The following is a 23,309-nucleotide window of genomic DNA, read 5'->3' as shown; positions in this document are numbered from 1 at the left end:
CTGTCCCATTTAAAAGAAGTGGTCCCTTATTAGAGATATGATTTATTCTTTGATAAATCACTGATTTATGGCTCACTGGGGTATATATCTAATACTGTCAAAAAATGAAAGGACACCCCAAACTATCTGCAGTGCCACAGTTCCTCGTTCTGAAAGGGATCTGAGGCAGCTGAGACCCTGGGTGTTAAATGTAATCTTTGCCTGGGATAAAAGCATGGAGAATTGCTAATCTTTATAAAAAGATCTGTCTCGACCCACTGCCTTCCTCCTCTCTCCTCTACCTCAATGCAGTTCATCGTCAGAAACCTCAGAATTGAAAATTAAGGGAGGGAAATGGGTAGTGTTTGTGTCATTTTTAAAAATCTGCAGCCAGACAGGACTCATTTTTAATGCTTGCTAGAGGCAAGTTCATCACTGAAACAAATACAGCTTCTTGATGGTAATGGATAAATTTGACTAGAGAAATAATGGAAAACCTATAGAAAACCAGGAAATATGTTTCCCCGATCTTACTGTTATCATCAATTGAATGAAATGTAGTACTGGCTGCCAAAAATAACTACATAAAAAACAGGTAGCACCAATTCCCAATTCTTAGAGTCAGAACTTATGCCTTTATTTTCACTCTGAGGTTTCATTCACTTTTATCTGTATGGAATCAAGGCTAATAACTTTTAGATCTACAACTTCTATCCTGACTTCTCACTCCAACAGAACACCCCCCTTTTAAGGTCTCTTAACACTTTCCACTTGGATACTCAACTGTCACATTAAGTTCAGTGGGACCAAAACACAGCTTTAATCCCTTTCTTCATTTACTTTTAAATTGAATTCCCTTTCAACGTTACCATTTTACTCAAGGGCACCGGAACTCTTCTGGTCTCCCAGTTAAGGGAATGTGAATACATCTTTCACTTTAGTCTTTTCATTCAACCCCTATGACCGATTTGTCACCAAATCACATCACTCCTTTTTTGAAATGCCCCTTTGGATATACCCCTTACTCTCCATTCCCATTGCCAGCATCGAAGCCCAAGTTCACACCACTTCAGTCCTCACTTTAAAAGGCTTCTTTAAAATAAATAAATAAATAAAAAAGTCTTCTTTGTGGAGCTCCCCGGCTCCATCCATTCCTGTCTCTCTGCCCCTTTAAGTTCATCTTTCTGAGTTTAGCTCCAGGAACCACACTACAGAGCTTCTGCCTTCTTATTCCCACATTATAGCTTTTGCTTTCTCCATCATCACACTCATCACACCCATTCCCATTCTTAATTTTTGCCTATTTTGCTTTCCTTCCTGGAAATGTCACCCTTCCCATTCCCTAATATCTGCCTACCCAAATTCAGCTCATCCTTCAAATCTACACATGTAAATTTAGTAAAAAATGTCTCATTTTTTATGTATTTTTAAATGCAACAATTAATTAATTGACGGGATGACCAAATCCAGTTACTCCCCTCTCCCTATCCGGCTCCAGCCCCAACCAACATATCTAACTATTGTAAAAGCATCATCCCTCCCTCAGAGACAGGGCAGAGCCATATCTTTATTTTAACTGAGTTCTGTCTTCCTCTAAAGATGAGATAATTGTGTGTTATAAACTTTCTATTATTATACTGATGCTAGATATAACATAATGAACCTACTTTATAGTGTATAATCATTACAGTTCTTCATAGCCTCTACCATACAAGGTGAGACAAATGCTGGCTTCCATCTTCTAGGCTCTGGCAGAACATCAGACACCCTTATCTGCAGTTAAGGGCCCCACCACTTTGAGGGTCTTTTGGTCGCCCCATGCTCTCTCTTGTCATGGATTTAGAGCATCATCTTATGGTTTCATGGGGCCTGGACATTATACTTCCTTTATGGTATGATGGAGGATGCATTCTCTGTCACTCAGAGAGAGAATAACTTGTTTTCCCAAAAGATGGACCCTTAATTCTGTCTTAAATCCCTCTGATGGACAACTGGCATGAACATCCCCTACCATTCAGATATAAAGTGAATTCTGCTTTGGAGAAACGTCATGGGTTCGTGAATCTATGCCAAGAGTCTCAGCTGTGTAGTCCTAGAATTTCAGCAGTATGCTCTGAAGGCTTGCAGAAAGCTACATAAGAATTGTAAACTCAAAAGAGGACAAGGCTTCCCTGGTGGCGCAGTGGTTGAGAGTCCGCCTGCCGATGCAGTAAAACACGGGTTCGTATCTTGGTCTGGGAAAATCTCATATGCCGCCGCGCAGCGGCTGGGCCCGTGAGCCATGGCCGCTGAGCCTGCGCGTCCGGAGCCTGTGCTCTGCAACGGAAGAGGCCGGGACAGTGAGAGGACTGCGTACCTCTTCTAAAAAAAAGAAGGGGGCTAAATTTTTTTTTTTTTTTCTCATCTGCGGGAAATCATGGACGATACAGTCTCAAAAACTGTAATTGCTTCTCATGCTTCTATAGTGTTTTTATACAAACTGTAAAAGAAAATCAAGAGCTGCCATATATATTTGAGTTCAGGAGCTTATAATTTCACTTCAAACAAAAACTTAAACCAATTCTAATAAATACATTTGGAATAACTGGCTGAATAAACACATTTAAGATTATGATAACTTTATGAACACTTCAAGTTTTATGCATATAAAACTTGTACTATATACCATTCATAAATTAGCAATCTGACTTTAGTGCTTTAAAATGTATAGCATTGTTGTTAATTATCCTGTTTCAACTTGAAACAAATAATTTCCCATCTTTTGCCTTTTGGCCATAGAAGTTCTGGAAAATACTTCTCTCCAAAAGAAAGGCATCTTGAGTTGGGGACTTCAGCTTTTTACCATGTAGGACAGTCATGACTGGGAGACGTGGGTTGATGGCTGGAGTGAACGTCATGCATGAGTGTTACTAGTCAAAGTCAGAATCAAGGTTTGATTTTGTTCTGCCCCACCCTCCCCACGTGGCAACCCACACTCGTCACCGCTCCCTTGCATAAGCAATGCAACTCTACAAGCATACCGTGCTTTCAATAATTTTGATGAAAATTCCCAGCACATGGTTTCACAATACATGGCATTTTCCTGGAAAAATCCCCTTTGCATATGTCTTGGCTGGGGGTGAGGCAACCCAGTCTCCTTCCTCCTGGATTTCGCTATTCCCATCTCATTTACTCTTACCCCCTTATCATGAAGAGCAATGTAACTCTGCCCCAGCTTCTCTTTCCCTGAACTTGCATCCTCTACTGTTGAGAGCGTGTAGCTTACAAAGGGCCTTCCTATTCCCAGGAAATACCCCAGCCCATGAGGCAGGGGAATTAGAAATAATTTTAAATAGCTTTTTTATCCGTATGTCTTCCTTTATCATATCTGTCATATGCTGCAAGTGGGCAAGAGGTCAGTTTAGATGATTTTGGCTTCCCACAGGTGGCCACACCTGTGCAGGTGGCATCGTGGCTGCCTTTGCTGGCTGGATCACCTGCCAGGCAGGGAGCAGCACCCTGTAGGTGGAACAACACTGTGTGAAGGAAAAGAAGGAGATTAGAGGGCAGACGAAGAGAAAAAGGACTGCATTCAATCTTTTCGAATACTTAGAAGTGGCAGATAAAAAGGAAAAGGCACTGCTCCCATGATGGTTCTGATAAGAAATGTAAAAAAGCCATTACATTAGAGGTGAGACGCAAGGGGACACAACTTGGAGAGCTCAGGTTGTCCCACAGTGAGACCAGCAGGAGCCTGGGTGGGCTGCATTCCCCCAGAGAAGCAGGAAAGAAAGCCTTGCAGGACTGCCCCCTCTCCCTCCTCCACACACACACACACACACACACACACACACACACACACACACACACACACTGCACCTGTGAGCTTCGTGTGGGGAGTTGGAGACCCAGCTAGCCCAGGGTAACCTTTTCTGAGGCCACAGCTTTCTCACATTTGTCTCAGGAGCAACTTCTAGATGACAAGTCAAAAGGTAAAAAATTCAGGCAACTAAAACAGGTGGGGATTTCAGAACATCTGGCCAATCTAGCCATCTGTGTTGGTGAGTGAGTTGCTCTCAGTTGGCTTTTAGAGATGGCAACTCAGTTAAACCCTTGTTAATTAATGTTCAGTTGGTATAAGAACCCTATGTCAATGCTGTACGGAAGACAAGGGTAAATAATTCACTTTCACGAACGATTTCACAGTAGGTACAGTTATTTCCACCTATTTCTTATGGTTTCTGACCTTTTGTCTTCATTTTAACCATGACACTTATCACTCACGGGAATTTTTTTCAGAATCTCATGCTTCCTCAAAAAAATTGAAGTGAGCAGATCAATTAAAACTAAATAAACATAGGACTTCCCCGCAGTGGTTAAGACTCCACCCTTCCACTGCAGGGCCCGTGGGTTCGATACCTGGTCAGGGAACTAAGATCATGCATGCCGTGGGGCATGGCCAAAAAACATTTTTTTTAAACTAATCAACATACATGAGGAGGACCAAGACATTGTCCTTGCCTTAGGAAACTTTCACTGGATTGAGGGACACAGGCATTTTCAGGGCAGACTGACAAGGCAAATAAGAGTTCCATGGAGCCCTGAGGGAAGGCTTCGTGGAGGAGAGAGTATTTAAGGAAGGAATGGACGTTGATAAGAAGGAGCAGAGGAAGAGCACGCCAGGCAGAGGGGACAATGGATATGAAGCTCCTAAACTGGACAAGAGTTTGGCTAATTAGAGGAACTGAGAACACGCAGGTGCTGCGGGAGCACAGACACCAGAGAGAGGTGGTGGGAAGTGAGGTCGCCAAGGCAATGGCTGAGGGAAACTGCTGTGAGAACCCCAGGATGGTCAAGGTGATGCTTACAGTAGAGAGGGCAGTTAGACCACATTCCCCACCTAAACAGCAGCTGCGCCCCTCCTCTCCTCTTGTGTGCCACGCCAGGCCCCTCCGTTATTTTAGAAAACACTTTTGTGCGATCAGTTACTGGTTAACTGGCTACTGGTCAAATATACTGGCCCACTGATTTGTTTGGCTCTGATGGCAATCAACTCTATGCCGACTTCTTACAAATTCATATCCAGTCCTTCATTTACATATCGACTCAAAACTTATTAAGAAGAGTCGTTATCATATTCTTATTTAGTCACTTCTTCTGCACTCAAGACTTGTTTCTTTGGTGTTGTTCTTATACAGCCATCTATCTGTACACAGCATTATCCATAGTTGTTCAAATCTAAGAACATTCCCATCAAATCCTAACAGGCAGGAGTTAGGTTAGAATGAAAACTCCATTCATAAAATAGTTTCAGTAGGACAATCTTGGAATCCTTGTCACGATGTAATTGGTAACAACTTCCCAGGAATATAACCTATCAAGTATACAAGGTTGTTTATTTTAGAAAAGAGACTCGACATCAAAAGATATTCCATACACTGTATTATTAAGTAGGACAAGTTGTATTAAAAAAGACAATGCTGGGGTGAAGTAAGAGGAGGAAAAGAGGAATTCTGGTTTTAAAATATAGGAAATCACTTAGAAGCAATAGGAAAATGGGAAATCGAAACACAAATCCTTTCTCAGTGAAATTAGAGAACAACTTAAATCTCCGATCACAATATATGGGAAAATAATGCTGTGAAAATCAAGTGCAGATGTGGAAAGATGCCAAGAGAGAATTCTGATGGTTGCAGGCGACACACGCAACTGCCAGAGGTTGTTTCTCCAAAGCAGATGGCGTACCCTGTATTTCAAGCCCTTGTTTATAGAGTATTGAGAATGGGTGTGCAGAGTGATGCCAGGGCTTTCCTGAGTCAGGTTTAACCCCAAGTTCTCAAGAAGCAGGGAAAGGATCTCATATAGGCAAGTTATGTTTGCAAGATATAAATTGCCCGTGAAGTAAGGTGAAGGAGAGGAACTCAATGAGCAGTCTAGCAGTACCAGTCTCAGTGGGCTAAGAGGAGTAAAGGGCAAAGAACTCTCGGACCCAATCTTGCCATACAGCGGGGTTCTTACAAGCCTGGAAGACAGCCCAGGAACTTTCCTTACACAAACTTCTAGCAAATAGCTGATATGGAAGTCTTTATATTTAAGATTAGTAATGATATAAAGGGAACTTGAATAGGACCTAAGTAGAAATGGTACAAAGGGGAAGGGAGGCCAGAGGGGGAAAAAAAAAAAACAACGGCAAAGGAAAATAACTCAATAAAACTTTGCCACAGGGTAGGATGAAAACAATGACTAGCATGTTGACAAAAATTAAAATCTTAAAGAGCCTAGATGCTTTATAAAGCAATTGCACAAAATGAAGATGCAAGAGCTCAGGGATGCAATTAAATGCTATCATTAGAACTTGAGAAGAAAGAGAAAGAAAAAACAAAACCAGCTGGCTGAGAGGGGCTATCAAGGCTATGTTTATGGAAGCTCTACTCAGCAGAACTGAATAAGGCAGGAAGGGAGGGGAGCCGCACTCATGGACCCACCTCATCAGAAGTGACAACTTGGAGAGCCCTAAAGCAAAAGGGATAAAATGGAGGAAAGCATCTGGGCCAGGAGCGACCAGAGGGGAGAGGTCATTACTTTGTTTTCTTTTAAATTGGAAATTGAAATTGAAATCATTTACTTTTGAGATCAATATTAATACACAATTACAAATGTATTTCAAAAATCTTATGCTGATCAAAACTCTTCTGTACTGAAAGGTTACACTGTATTTGAATTTCAAATCAAACAAAGGAACATTCATCTGAAAAGTGTTCTTCTATACTTTCATAGTCCTCAAAAGGCAAAATAATAGGACAGTCAGCAAGAGAAGCTCTGATTGCAAGAAAATTCTTATTCTAGTTGAAAGATTTTCAAAATAAATGAGCTATAAATGTGATAGTATTGAAATTGATGCAGGTAAAACTCTAATCAAGAAACTTTCTCTGTATTGTAAGAAACAACAACAATAACAAAGACAAACCATAAGTGCTTTCTCTGAAACAACTGTAGCTTTGTGATTGATTAAAAACAACTACAGCCAGAGTTTCACTACTGTCTAGAATGTAGAAAGTTAAATTGTGTGTCACTCCCACACTACCAGCTCAAAAAATCAGATAAACCACAAAATCATAGCTTTTATTTAACCTGACAGAGAGCTGAGATCCCAGGGCAAAAAGTATCCAGAAATCCAACTAAAAATGGACCCATCCAAGGAGAAACAGACATGAGCACTGGGTCATCTATGGCAGAGCCTGGGAGGAAGGGACACTAGAAACCATCCAAGAGGGTAAAAAGAAGGCAGGTGAAGGCCAAGTGTGAGCTACTGTGATGATACAGAATCCCTAGGAACTACATATACGAATGGAGCTCACATTCACAAGCCATTATGCACCACCCTCCACCGGGTCTCACACACACAAAGAAACAATGAAAAGCAGGGCAGGAGATGGGAGAGAGCTTCCTGATACAGCCTGGAAGAGAGGAGTGGCTGCTGCTGGGGGAAGCACTCAAAGCCCCACCTGAACCTCTCCTACCTGCTTCAAGGTGAAAACCCATTGCAGCTGGGGGGATAAAAGAGTAAACCCTTTTACTCATGGAGAAGGAGCAGTCAAGAGTTCTGGCGAGGGCTTCCCTGGTGGCGCAGTGGTTGAGAATCCGCCTGCTGATGTTAGGAGACACGGGTTCGTGCCCTGGTCCGGGAGGATCCCACATGCCGCGGAGCAACTAAGCCCGTGAGACATGGCCGCTAGGCCTGCGCGTCCGTAGCCTGTGCTCCGCAACGGGAGAGGCCACAACAGTAAGAGGCTCGCATACCGCAAAAAAAAAAAAAAAAAAAAAAAAAAAAAAAAAAAAAAAAATTTGCATACAAGGTTTACATGAACGTAAGTTTTCATTTCTCTTTAGTAAATATACCTACTAGTAGATGCCTGGATCCTATGTAAGGGTATGTTTGGCTTTTTAAGAAACTGCTAGACTAGTTTCCAAAGTGAACCATTTTGTTTTCCTACCACAATGGATGAGAGTTTCAGTTGCTGTATTCCCTCTATAGCCCTCGATATTGTCAGAGTTGTTGTTGTTTTAATTTTAGGCATTCTAATAATGGTTCTAATTGTGTTTTGTTTTGCATTTCCCTAATAACTAATGTTGTTGAGTATCTTTTCATGTGTTTATTTTCCATTTCTATTTCTCCTTTGGTGAAATAACGGTTAGTATATTTGCCCGATTTTTAAAATTTGGTTATTTATTTTCTTATTAGTTTGGAAATTCTTTGTATATTATGGATACAAGTTGTTTATCAGAAATGTGATATAAAAATGTTTTTTTTCCCAGTCTGTGGCTTGTCTTTTCATTCTAATAGTGTCTTTTGAAGAGCAGAAGTTTTAAATTTTTGATAAAGTCCAATTTAACATTTTAAATCTTTTATGGATTATGCTTTTATGGCTGTCTCTAAGAAATCATTGCCTAACTCCAGTTCACTAAGATTTTCTGCTGTGTTTTCTTCTAGAAGTTTTATAGTTTTAGGTTTTACATTTAATTCTATTATTCATTACATGTTAATTGTTATAAATGGTATGATCAATGTGATAAAAAAGTCAGTTTTTACTCATTAATGTTCAATTTTTTCCAACACCATTTGTTGAAAAGAGTATCTTTCATCCATTGAATTACCTTTGCATTTTTTTCTGATGTTATTTAAACTGTTTCTAAGCATAGAAAAAGGAGAATGTTCAATTTCCAAATCCATTTGAATGAAGCTATAGTAACACTGAGAGCAAAATGAACAAATACAGCTCCCCAAACATCCCATAGATTAAATCACTAAAGATTGATGCAAAAATCCTACATAGAATTCTTCATATGGGGTTATTTTAGAAATTCAAAGACTGGTCAATATTAAGATATAAACTGATCAAAAGAGAAATAAATCATTCCAAATGACTTTGTTTTTTTTGGCGGTACGCGGGCCTCTCACTGTTGTGGCCTCTCCCGTTGCAGAGCACAGGCCTCGGACGTGCAGGCTCAGCGGCCATGGCTCACGGGCCCAGCCGCTCCGCGGCATGTGGGATCTTCCCGGATCAGGGCATGAACCCGTGTCCTCTGCATCAGCAGGCGGACTCTCAACCACTGCGCCACCAGGGAATCCCCCCAACTGACTTTAAAACATCATAATGTGTCTGTTCATTCCTTTGGGACACTCCCTAATTATAAAAAGAACTGCACAAAATTTAAACTTTTTAATCTAATCATATTTGGGGGAGTACTGTTACCCTCAGACTATTTTGTGCTTAGTGTGGTAAAAGGAATATGAGTTATTATATTGGTGTTTTTAAGGATGGAGATTTCAACGTAGAAGAAAGGACCCATGAACATAAGATCAATGAAATTAAGTAAAAACTCTGTAGTCCTGACTTTGAATTAGAAATATCAGTATGAATTCATGACATGTGGTTATATTTATAAAAAAGAAAGCCTATCATTTAATATGGAAATCTTTACAGATGGAATGATATCATATCTTGGATTTGTTTGAAAATAATTTGTGCAGAGGAAGAAAATTAGGCAGGATCTACATGAAATGACATTGTCCATGAGTTGATTGTTATTGAGGCTAGGTGATAGGTATGTGGGGCTTAATTAAACTATTCTCTCTATTTTTGTACATATTTTAAATAATTAGTTTAAAAAAGTAATTTAACCATGTACTATAAAAAAGATAAAAATGTATGAGACTTGATAGCTGCTGAGAAACCATTTGATAAAATTCATTATACATTCTTGATTTTGATAAAAACGACATAATAGAAGTAGATGAATTCTTCATTAACATATTAGAAATATGCATTTATGTGTTAACATGTATAGTCAGCCTAAAAGCAAACCTTATTATTAATAAAGAAACATTTAAGCATATCTCATTAAAGTATATTCTTTATCACCACTATTATTTAATATTGTCCTAGAAGTATTAGCTGGTATAATAAGGTAAGAGAAAAAATAATTGTTCCCGGTTTTATTGAGATCACTGTCATACATCACTGTATAAGTTTAAGGCATACATCAGGATGGTTTGATTTACATACATTGTGAAATGATTACCACAATAGGTTCAGCTAACATATACTTTTTTATATAGAGTAAAAAGAAAAGATAGACGAAAAGGAAAAATTTTTTCCTTATGATGAGAACTCTTAGATTTTATTCTCTTAACAACTTTCCTGTATATCATACAGCAGTGTTGGTTATAGTCATCAGGTTGTACATTACATCCCTAGCACTTATTTATCTTATAACTGGAAGTTTGTACCTTTGACCACCTTCTTCCCCTTCCCCTTCCCCCCTGCTCTCCACCTCTGGTAACCATAAGTCTAATGTCTTTCTTGATGAGTTTGGGGGTTTTTTGTTTGTTTTTGTTTTGTTTAGATTCCACAAGTAAGTGAGATCATACTGTATTTGTCTTTCTATCTGAAATTTTCATAATGCCTTTAAGATCCATCTATGTTGCCACAAATAGTAGGATTTCCTTGTTTTTTATGGCTGAATTATATACATATATCATATATATTATAATATTTATATACTTATTTTTATATATTCATTTATATATATACCACAACTTCTTTATCCATTCACCCATCAATAGACACTTAGGTTGTTTCCATATTTTGGCTATTGTAAATAATGTTACAGTGAACTCAGGGGTGCAGGTATCTTTTTGAGTTAGTATTTTTGTTTCCTTTAGATATATTCCAAGTGGTGAAGTTGCTGGATCATATGATAACTCTATTTTTAATTTTTTTGAGGATGCTCCATAGTGACCAATTTACAATCCCACCAACAGTGAACAAGGGTTCCCTTTCCTCCACACCCATGATAGCATTTTTTAAATATTTTGTCTCTTTGATGATGGCCAAGAGAAAAAAATTCTGAATATAAAAAATTCTAAATATAAAAATTCTACATAAAATAATCATTATTTACAGGTATATTTCTTTTTGCCTAAAAAATTAAAGAATCTGCAATAAAATTATTATAAATAATAAGAAAATTGAGTGAAGTAGCTGGGCAGAAAATTACTATCCAGAAACCAAAAGTCATGATATGTACAAACTACAACCACTTAGAAGATCTGCAGGTGAAAGGAACCTACTTTATAATAACATTAAAAAAAGAAAAAGTACCTAGGAATAAAAGAGGAAAGTGTGCAAGATCAAAACATTAAGTGCTACTGAGGGACACAAAAAAGACTTCAATAGAAAAGTATACCATATTTTTGGTTAAAAAGAATCAAAAATTATAAAATCACTTCTCTGAAAGTTAATCTTGAAGGTAATTGATCAAAACAATAAAATTTTTTTCTGGGAGTACATATACTGCCTCTAAAGTTCATATGAATAAATAAATAAGAATTGACCTCCTCCCCAAAACCTGAGGAAATGTTACCATCACAACAAACCAGTCAGATGTATTATAATTACAATAATTAAAACATACTGGTGCATATAGAAAGAGACTCAAATACACAGAAATTTAGTATTTGGTAAATACAGTATTGCCAACTATTGAGAGAAAAATGGATTATTCAATGAATGGTATTAGAACAATTGGGAAGCCCTATGGAAAATTTAGTTGGGTTTCTACTTCATGCTTTTTACCAAAATTAATTCCAGATGAATGAAATCTTAAGCATGAGAATGAAACTATAAAAATACACAATGAAAATATGGGAGAATCAGTCAATAACCTAAACTTATGCCCTGTGGTGGGAAAGACCCTTTCAAACTTAACATAAAGTTTTATCCATAAAATAAAACATTGAGAAATACAACCACATGCAAATCAAAAATCTCTATAAGGAAAAAACAAAAGCAGAAGACAAATGATAAATTGGGAAAATATCTGAAGTCAACTTACTGAAAAAAAGAACTTCTTAATACGCGAAGGACTCCTACAATTCAATAGGAAAGAGAAGAGCAGTGAAATTTAGAAAAAAAATGTGCAAATGATATAAACAGTTCACAGAGACGGTGGTACAAATGGCCCTTGAATGTGTGAAAAGAGGCACAATCTCACTCATGACAAGGGAAATCCAAATTACTTTTTTTTTTTTTTTTTTGTGGTACGCAGGCCTCTCACTGCTGTGGCCTCTCCCGTTGCGGAGCACAGGCTCTGGATGCGCAGGCTCAGCGGCCATGGCTCACGGGCCCAGCCGCTCACGGGCCCAGCCTTTCCGCGGCACATGGGATCTTCCCGGACCGGCGCATGAACCCGTGTCCCCTGCATCGACAGGCGGATTCTCAACCACTGTGCCACCAGGGAGGGAGGCCCCCAAACTACTATTATTTCCTTATCTGACTGGTAGAGATTTAAAAGTTTAACAGCCCATTGTGCTAATGAGTCTCTAGTGGGAGTATAGTTATGTTTCTTGTGAGAGTAAAAATTGATTCAACCCATATGGAGGACAATTTCATAACACTGATTAATAATACAAAATAATTGACCCAGTAATTCTAGTTCTAGAGATTTATTTACCAGATATCCTGCAAATATACATCCACAGAATATGGCAAACACTAGGTAATCAATGCAATGTTGTTTAAATAGCAAAAGATTGGAAATAATCCAGACATTCATGAATAGGGATCTAGTTAAATAAATTAGGGTATATCACATACAATGAAATACTATGCAGCCACTTAAAAAATAAGGCAGATCAATATATGTGTATATATGCTTGTATAGGCATCCCCAAACTGCACAGACACACAAAAAGTTAGATTACTAGTAGTTGCCTCTGAGGTAGCAAATTGGGTGTCTGGGTTCAGGATTAGGAAGGAGATTGACTACTCTTAGAATACCCTCCTGTACCTTTAGAATTTTTAATTATTTGCATTGTATTATCTACTCTAAAAATATTAAATACAATAATTTAAAAAATACATTGGGGGGATTGGAAAGAGTTAGAGACACAGTGTGATGTACTCCCCCCCAACACACACACACACACACACATATTTAAGTATAGCCCTATTACCCATAAAACCCTAGTTCATAACAATGACAGAATATCTCAGAACATTGTAAGGTGCCTTCTGAATCATCTAAGAAAGGTGGTAATTAGTGGAAACATAATTGAATAGATTTGTAAATAAATTTTTAACCAACATGTACTATACATGCAGAGAAGTACCAAAAGCCTAAGTATGAGCTTAATGAGTTTTGCAAATGAATATGCCTGAGTCACTAGCACCCAGGTCAAGGAAGAGAGCATTACCAGTACCCCAAAAGCCTTCCTCGAACTCCGTTTCTGTCACTAACCAACCCTCCCCAAGGGTAGCCACCATCCTGACTTCTAACATTGCAAATTAGTTTTGAATTATATATAAATGGAATCTTTATAAATAGTGGATCTTTGTTTTTGTTTTGTTTTGTTGGTATCTGGTTTCTTTTGCTTAACATTATGTTTGTGAGATTCATCCACATTGTTGTATATTGTACTATCATCCATGTGTATGTTCCATCGTGTGACTGTACCACTCATCCATGTTGATGTGCATTCAGATTGTGTGTAGCTTTTGGCTGTAATAAATAGTGCTGCTCTGAATGTTCTAATAAACCTCTGGGTGAAGATACATGGATGTTTCTGTTGGGTTCATATCTAGAAATTGAAGTTCACATAGGGTATGTGAATATTTTTAATAGATATTACTAAACAGCTTTCTAAAATGGCTGTACTATATCCTCACCCTCACTTTGTTTGATCAATCACATATCTTAGCCATTCTGATGGGTGAATACAAAGCTATCTCATTGTAGTTTTTAATTTGTATTTCTTTGAGGGTTAATGAATTGAATATCTGTTTAGTGAAGTACCTGTTCAGGGTTTTTGCCCACTTTTACAGTGGGTTGTCTGAATTTTTATTGTTCATTTGTAGGAGTTTGTTTTACATTCTGCATACAAGCCCTCTGTCAAGTATGTGTAGTGCTCATATCTTCTCCAAATCTGTGACTTCCTTTTTCACTTCTTTTAATTAGTATCTTTTAATATACAGTTAACTATACTTTAATGAATTGAAATGATTTGAAAAATGATAATTTATGAATAATTACATGCACAATGACTGTCCTGAAAAAAATGAATTTCTGAGTATAACACTCAGGAATTTTGCAGGAATATAGTTTACATAACTTTCTTTCTATGTATATGTACACAGATTTGTTTTCTTTGTTATTGTTCTCTCTGTAAATCAAAATTAAAAGCCTCTCTTTGTAAGTTAGACTTAAAAAAAGGAAAAAAGAAAAAACTCAGTTCTTTTAAACAATTCCACCATAATTTATTTATCTAAACCACTTTATTGGCGTATACTTGTCAAAGAGCTGTACTTATTTAATGTACGCAACTTGATGAGTTTTGAGATAAGTATACATCCATGAAACCATCACTACAATCTATGCCATAAATATATCCACTACCTCTAAAAGTTTCCATCTGCCCTCTTTATAATTATTATTTTTGTATGTGTTTTAAGAACACTTAACACAAGATCACCCTCTTAGCACATTTTTCAAATGTTTAATACAGTATTGTTAACTATTGGCTCTATGTTGTACAGTAGATCTCTAGGACTTATTCATATTGTACAACTGAAATTTTGTACCCTTTAACTAATACCCTCTGTTTCCACTCAACCATATTTATTGACTACCTATTATTTGCAAGGCACAAACAAAGTCTCTGTTGTCATGGAGATTATATCCTAGTTGGGGGAAACAAAATACAAACATAAATAATTAGACCAAAAAAATGTTAGATGATGGAAGCCACTGTCAAGAGAATAAGAAGATAAGCCACAGACTGGAAGACAATCTTTGCAAAAGACATATCTGATAAAGGACTGTTATACAAAATATACAAAGAACTCTTACAACTTAACAATAATAAAATGAACAACCTGATGAAAAAATAGGCAAGATATTTGAACAGACACCTCACCAAAGGAGATATACCTTGGCAAATACAGATGGCAAATAAGTATATGAAAAGATATTCAACATCATACTTCATTAAGGAAGCAAATTCATCAATGAGATGCCACTACACGACTTTTAGAATAGCAAAACTCCAAAACACTGACAACATCAAATGTTGGAGAGGATGTGGAGCAACAGGAACTCTCATCCATTGCTGATGGGAATTCAAAATGGTACGCCACTTTGGAAGATAGTTTGTTGGTTTCTTGCAAAACTAAAGATATGCTTACCATATGACTTAAAAATCATGTCCTTTGGTATTTACCCAAATGAACTGAAAACTTATATCCATACAAAACTGTGCACATAAATGTTTATAGCAGCTGTATTTATAATGGCCAAAATTTGGAAGCAACCAAAATGTCCTTCAATAGGTGAATGGATAAATAAACTGTGGTACATACAGGCAAAGGAATATTATTCAGTGCTAAAAAGAAATGAATTATCAAGCCTTCCAAAAGGGCATTAAAGAACATTAAGTGCATATTGCTAAGTGAAAGGAGCCAATATTAAAAGGCTACATACTGTATGAATCCAACTCTACAACATTCTGGAAAGGGCAGAACTTGGGAGACAATAAAAAGATCAGTGGTTGTCAGGAGTTTTGAAAGAGGTAGAGATGAATGGGTGGAGCACACAGGATTTTTAGGGCAGTGAAACTATTCTGCATGATAATACAATGGTGGATACATGACATTGTACATTTATCAAAACCTATAGAATGTACAACGCCAAGAGTGAACTGTAAGGTAGACTATGGACTTTGGTTGATAATGATGTGGCAATACTGCTTCACTGACTATACCAAATGTACCACTCTGGTGTGGTCTGTTCATGGTGGGAGAGGCTGTATGTGTGGAGGGGTATTCAGGAACCCCCTTTTTTCCTGCTTAATTTTGCAATGAACCAAAAACTACTCTAAAAAATAAGTTCTATATCAAAAAACTCTAGGTGATGACAGTATAAAGAGACAATCAGGGTGATGAGATAGGGTGTGCTGATGGAGTGGGTGGGCTACTTGAGAGAGTGAGGTCATGAGGAAGTGATGTCTAGTCTGAGATAAGAATGACAAGGAGTGGACCACCTAGAAATGAGGGTAACAGTGGTTCTGGCTGAGGGAAGAGCTGCAGCAGAAACCTTGAGTCAGGAATAAACTTTCATCCAGAGAACAGAAGACTTGAATGTCCAGAACAAGATGAAAGTAGTGGAGAAAGGATGGAAAATGAGACTGGGTAGACAACAGGCATCAGGTCATATAGATCCTTATGGGGCAGGGTATAGGTATTAATTTTATTTTAAAGGTCATTTTGGAGATGGAGGGTAAAGGGGAGGGGCAAGAATGGATAGATGCTCGCCTTTTCCAGTAGCTTTTCCTTCTACTTCTTTTCTAAGCACAAATTCTGGCAAATCTCAGGTTGATCCCAACTTAGCTTATTGTTTTCTCTTTAAAAAAAATTTAAAAGCTGAAACTCGACTTGCATTTCAGGAATCCTGGACCCTTTGCTCAAACTCTTCCTTTGGTCATCTGCCTACAGTCTTCTCCCTGAAGCTGACTCTCAAGAGAAACTGAAGAAGGAAAGGATTATTTGTGCTATTCATCCCATTACAACAACTCACCTTTGCACACTTCTTGAGAATTCCCAACAGTTTTGCATTCACTACTTTATTATTTTTTAGGGTCACTGATGAGGTATATATTGAATTAGCCAAATCTCCATCCAGTTTTCTAATTATTCTCACAAATAATTCTATATACCACATTTAATATATGTAATATGCATATGTAAACACTCTACTGCTTAACATTTATTTGAGTTCTAAATTCTTCTATTCTCAAAATTATCACTGTATTACTGCACACTTGCCTTTCTTTTTTTTAACATCTTTATTGGAGTATAAATAAAAATTACACATGTTCAACAAGAAAATCTGGAAAACACTAAAAAAGTGTAAAGACAAAAGTGGAAATAATTTGTAAATATCATCAATCAGAGAAAACCCATTTTCCATTCTTTTCCTTAGCATATTAGATGGGTTATTTTCCTATAACATACAGGAATTTTATTTTTCACTTAAAATAACTTACATATCATACATCTCTGGTAATTCTCAAAGAGGCTTAGAGTGACTGGTATTATCATCTTTGTTTCATTGAGGAGGAAACTGATATTCTCAAAATGTGACGTTTCCCTGAGGTCCCAGGGGAGGGGTGTGATTACAATTTTGATGTTCTAACTATGAGTACAAAATTCCAGCCATTATATCACAATGACATCATACTTCCACTACAAAACTCCCATTTATTGCTGATCCTCTACCCTTTTACTATGTAAATTCCATCATGCCCTTCCTTCACCCCTAACTCTCCAATGGCTCTCCATCTCATTCAAAGTAAAAGCCAACAAGCCCACATTCTGGCCCATGTTGCCCCTCTGACTCATCTCTCACATCTCCCCCACCTCTAATACACCCTGCCATAGCTGCCTTGCTACTATACCAGGCATGATGGCAGCTTAGGGTTTTATACTTGTTGTTTCCTTTATCCAGATGCTTTTCCTCCATTTATCCACTTGGCTCTCTCCTTCACTTTCTTCAGGTCTCTGCTCAGATGTCACACTGTCAATGAAGCCCACCCTGACCATCCCATAGAGTGAACCTTACCCTGAAACCACCTGGCACTCCACATCTGTGTTACCCTGCTTTGATTTCTCCTTGGTATTTATCATTACGTGAAATGCTACATAGTAACTTTCTTTCTAATATCTCTTGCCTTCACACCCTTCCCTCAAAGTCCCTATGGCAGAAAGTTGTTTTGTTTATTAAGATGAACTATAACAGTGCCTGGAACGCGTGAGGCCCTCAATACATTTTTTGTTGTTGGATGGGTATAGACTAGATGACCTGCTCAGTGATTTATACACATTCTCTCTCTCTCAGTCCTTCTATGAGACATGGTATTTCCAAGTTCAAATATATATATTTGTGATAACAATTAAATAGATTTTATTATCAAGGAGTTATGTCAAGTTTAATATTTAAGAACTGAAAATTAAAAGTTACCTTTGGGAACCCTTCCACACTGTTGGTGGGAATGTAAATTGGTGCAGCCACTATGGAAAACAGTATGGAGCTTCCTCAAACAACTAAAAATAGAACTACCATATGACCAGCAATCCCACTCCTGGGCAAATATCTAGACAAAACTATAATTCAAATATATACATGCACCCCTACGTTCATAGCAGCACTATTAACAATAGTCAAGACAATATTTAGGAAACAACCTAAATATCCATCAACAGATGAATGGATAAAGAAGATGTGGTATATATTTATTGTGTATATATATATATATATATGTGTATATATACAGTGGAATACTACTCAGCCATAAAAAAGAATGAAATAATGCCATTTGCAGCAACATGGATGGACCTAGAGATTATCATATTGAGTGAAGTAAGTCAGAAAGAGAAAGACAAATTCCATATGATATCACTTATATGTGAAATCTAAAATATGACACAAATGAACTTATCTATGAAATAGAAATAAACTCACAGCCATAGAGAACAGACTTGTGGTTGCCTAATAGGGGGTTGGGGAGGAATGGATTGGGAGTTTGGGATTAGCAGATGCAAACCATTATATATAGAATATATAAACCACAAGGTCCTTCTATATAGCACAGGGAACTATATTCAACACACTGTGATAAACCATAATGGAAAAGGATACGAAAAAGAATTTGTGTGTGTGTGTGTATGAATCACCTTGCTGTACAGCAGAAATTAACATAACATTGTAAATCAACTATACAGCAATAAAATAAATTTTATAAATAAATAAAAGTCACCTTTAACTCCAAGGGTCCAAAAAAATCACTTTAACTCCTTGTCTGCTCTTTGTCTGCTTGTATCTCCATGAAATATCTGCAAAGATGGTTGTTCTAGCACTGTACATAATACAGTGCACACTATTTTACCAAATAAATCAAAAAGAAACTCAACATCCTCGTTCAACCACTCATTGATTATCTTTAAAATGTGATGATCTACTTAAGTCAACCTCCAGAGGGCCAATCACCAAAGAATAAGGTGCTTGTCTAAATTCATCTTTATTTTCAAATAAGTTATGTGAGGGTGCTTATGTGTGAGTGTTAGTGTAAAAAAAGTCAGCAAGTATGAGGCTTAAAAGCTTTCTACATATCTATGAGTAGATAGGGAGAACAAAGCTTCAGTTATACCCGCTGAACAGAAATGTTACTTTGGATAACTCTAAGTTGTCTAATGAGAATTTACTAGACATCTCTTCTCCGTGCATGGCCCAAACTTCTTTCCTGAGCTCTCAGAATTGACAATCTAGTGGGTAAAGAAAGTGTGTGCCTAAGTTGGTTGGCATATGATTAGGTAAAAAATAAAATGCATTATCATCCTTCCATCTTAGCCTCAACTTTTGGTTCCAGGTTGACTTGGGCTCCTGGCTGAGTAAAGTCTCTGACTTGAAAAGGATTAAGTTCAAACAGCACTGCCCTGCTTCTCTCCTAATCCTCTTTGGGACAACAGAGGCGACAGATGAGAGTGTCTCATTTGTGCAGATGGCTTAATTTAAACAGCTCTTCATGAAGATTGACTTGGGTCAACAGCAGAACTTCAGTTTTCTCTCATCCTGTGACTAGGGCCACTCCTCATCTCAGAGTCTCCAAGACATGATATGTGCTCACCATCCAAGTAAATTTACACAAAATTGATTAACACTCACTTGCATGTTATTGAACTTGATGTATGAGTTTTAAATCATACAGCTCATGGCACTTTGTCAACAAAACACTAAAATGCCTCTTTTTTTAAAATAATGATTTGGATGATGTCACTAAAGTTTCCTAAATTATTGAGACTACAAACCAATTTATTAAATTTAGTGAAAAAGTTACCATATTAAGTAAGATGCTTCTTTTTCCTATGCAAAACCTTCTCATGAAAGGTTAAATAACTTTCTCATTATTCTTTCAATGTCTAAGATAAATGGTCTTGGTTTGTCAGGTAGATGATATTTAACTCAGCACTCTACCAAAATTAAAAGCAGCATATGAGCAGAGGAAGAAAGACACAGAGGAAAGGGGGTTGAACAAAATAAATGGCACATTCATGTTTATTTGTGTGTGTTTAGATTACTAACCAGACTGTAAGTGATCATAAAATTATTGGATTCTTCACCCTCTTCAACTATCCAACTCACAGTATGATGGCATTAAACGAACTACTGGAGAGGCACAGCCTGAAACATGAATATTGACCTTTGGAAAAATTGTGAAGAGACAATGGTATATCGTCAGCTGTTGGTTGCTTCTATTTCCTCCATTCTAACTTCTCCAATACCCCTTCATCCTTATAAATATTTTAATATTTTCAAGGGTCCAGCATCCCCTCTCTCAAAGAGAGAATAAAAAAATCATGGAATACCTACCATGGCCAGGTAGGCCATGTGCAAGGCACTAGGTTTCTATAAAGAATAAGGAAGATTGATTTTGGTAGAAGAGGTACATGATATATAGAATATTTATGTGTGTTTAAAAGGCTATTGAAGCACAGAGAAGGAAGTATTTATTGATATGATTCTGACAGGTTTATTTTTACTTAAACATTTTTTAAAAACATATAAGAAGGGTAGTAATTAAGCCAATGTTTGGAACCAGATTATAGAAGGTATTGAATTGTAGCTGTTTAGGAAATAGAAGATTATACTGTGAGCAAAGGGAACACATTGAAGGTTTTGGCAACAACAAGTGAAAACCAAGCTTTCAGAAGAATTATCTGGAACTGATATAAAGGAGAAACTGAATTAGGAAAAAATCAGATGTAAAAACACCACGTAGGAAGCTACTGTTCTCAAAACTGGCATAAAAATAAATCAAAAATCTGAATAGACCTAATTCTATTAAAGAAATTAATTTTATAATAAAAACCCCTCATATACTCTTCTGCTTCTGATCATGATAGATTAATCAGTACAGGAGATGCCCTCTTGTAATGAAAAACTGGACAAAACATATAAAAATTGTTTCCAACTTTGCACAACAGGTAGTACAGGACTCTGATCCCTGAAAGAAAGACACAATGTACACCCTGTAGGCACTTTCTAGACTGTGGTGCAGGGATGGGGAACATAGCAGAGCATAGTGATCTCTGAGTTGAGAAGACAAAGATTGGACTTGGGGAAGGCTAAGGCAGTAGGAATGTGTGAGGCAGAGTATTGGAGAGGAGAGAAATACAAAAAGAAAGAACTCCAGAAGTCCCCATAGGGGGTCCCCTTGAATGTTTTTAATACTAAGCTGTAATACATAAGATGAAATTCTATGAGGCTGAGAAAGACACTACCAGGAGCTGAAAGCTGAACAATTCCTAGAGTACACATAAGGTTGGGAGTTGTTCAAGTTCTGACCAGCCAAAGTGAAGAGACTTTGTTGAAGGCCCAGGGCATCAGACTTCAGAAAGATCACATCTGCTTAGTTGGGCTTAACTAGTCCTGAAGTGAAGGTCTATACCCCAAGATGCTTAAATAAATCTCAAAAAGACCAAGCTGTATCATAAGTAAATCAACTGCCGGCTAAAACAAAAATCACCCTCTTTAAAGAAAGACAACAAAGTCCAGACTTCAACACAATAATACTCTTAATGTCAAGCATCTAATAGATAATTACTAGATGTGTGAAGAAGCAGGGAAACACCATACAAAAGGAGAAAACAATCAATAAACAGACCTTGATATAATAGAGGAAAAGACTTTGTTACAGTTATTGTAAAAATAAATATTATAAATATGATCAAGGATTTAAAGAGGAAAAAAGGAGCACAGGAAGAAGAAAAATGGAAGGTGTTAAAAAGGACCAAAAGGAACTTTTGGAGCTGAAAAATACAGTATCTGAAATATAAAATGAAATACATGCAATGAATAGATGATTAGACAACATCTATTGTCTATTAGATAACAATATCAGAACACAGAACAATATCAGAATACAGAAGAAAAGATCAATGAACATAGACATAGAAACTATCCAAATTGAAGCAAGGAGAAAAAAGACAAAAAATAAATAAAATAAAATAAAATAATAAAATAAAATAAAGTGAGTAGAGCCTCAGTGACCTGTGCAACAACATTAAGAAGTTTAACATATATGTAATTGGAATCTCATTAAAGGGAGGTGCCAGCTATATTAGGCAAACACTGAATATAAGAAAACTGGATGGCTATATTAATATCAGACAAAGTTCAAGACAAGGAATATTTCCAGGGATAAAAGAGATCATTTCATAGTGACATCAATTCATCAGGAGGCCATAACAATCCTATCTGTGTATGCACCTCATAACAAACCTTCAAAATAATGGAAGTAAACACTGACAGAACTGAAAGGAAAATAGATAAATCCATTATTATAGTCAAAGTTTTCAACAATCCTCTTTCAATAATTGTTAGAACAAATAGAAAATCTGTAAGGATATAGAAGACTTCAACAACATCATCAACCAAATGACATACTTGGCATTTATAGAACACTCCATCAAACAATATCAGAATACATAAAGTGCCAGGGAAAAATCCACCTTGATAGGCATGTCATAAAACAAGTCTCAAACATTTTAAAGGATTGAAATAAAACATAATAGGTTTTCTGACCCCCAAAAATGTAACTAAATTAGAAATTGTTACTAAAATAATATTTGGAATAACATTCCCCAAATAGTTGGAAAATAAGTAACTAACTTCTAAGCAACCCATAGGTCAAAGAAGAAACTACAAGAAGAATTTGAAATTATTTAGAATTGAGTTGTAATGAAACACAAAATATCAACATGTGCATGATGCTTAGAAGGAATATTATGCTTTTGAATGCTTATATTAGGATGGAAAGAAAGGTTTGAAATCAATGATTTCAGCTTCAATCTTAGGAAACTACAAAAAGAAGATCAATGTAAGGTAGGAGAAGGTAAGAAATGATAAAGATTAGAGCAGAAATCAATTAAATATGAAATGACAAATATTCCAACACTAACTGGTGTACTGCAATACAATTTTGACACTAACCACTTGGAGTTAGCATCAGAATCCATAGGTTTAAGAGCCCAGTCCACAAAAGGCTGTCCTTACTTCATATTTCAGTCACACTCACACTTTCTACCAACTGACTATAGATACAAGAAACTCCCATGATCTCCTTCAGGTTTGAAAACTCACTAGAATGACTCACAGAACTCTGGAAAGTGCTATGCTTATAATTACAACTTTATCACAAATCAGGACTAGTCAAATGAAGAGACACATAGGGCAAGGTC

Source organism: Kogia breviceps, chromosome 5 (assembly GCF_026419965.1).
Source record: "Kogia breviceps isolate mKogBre1 chromosome 5, mKogBre1 haplotype 1, whole genome shotgun sequence".
NCBI lineage: Eukaryota > Metazoa > Chordata > Mammalia > Artiodactyla > Physeteridae > Kogia > Kogia breviceps.
The sequence above is the reverse complement of the archived record's forward strand: the minus strand, read 5'-3'. Positions refer to the sequence as shown.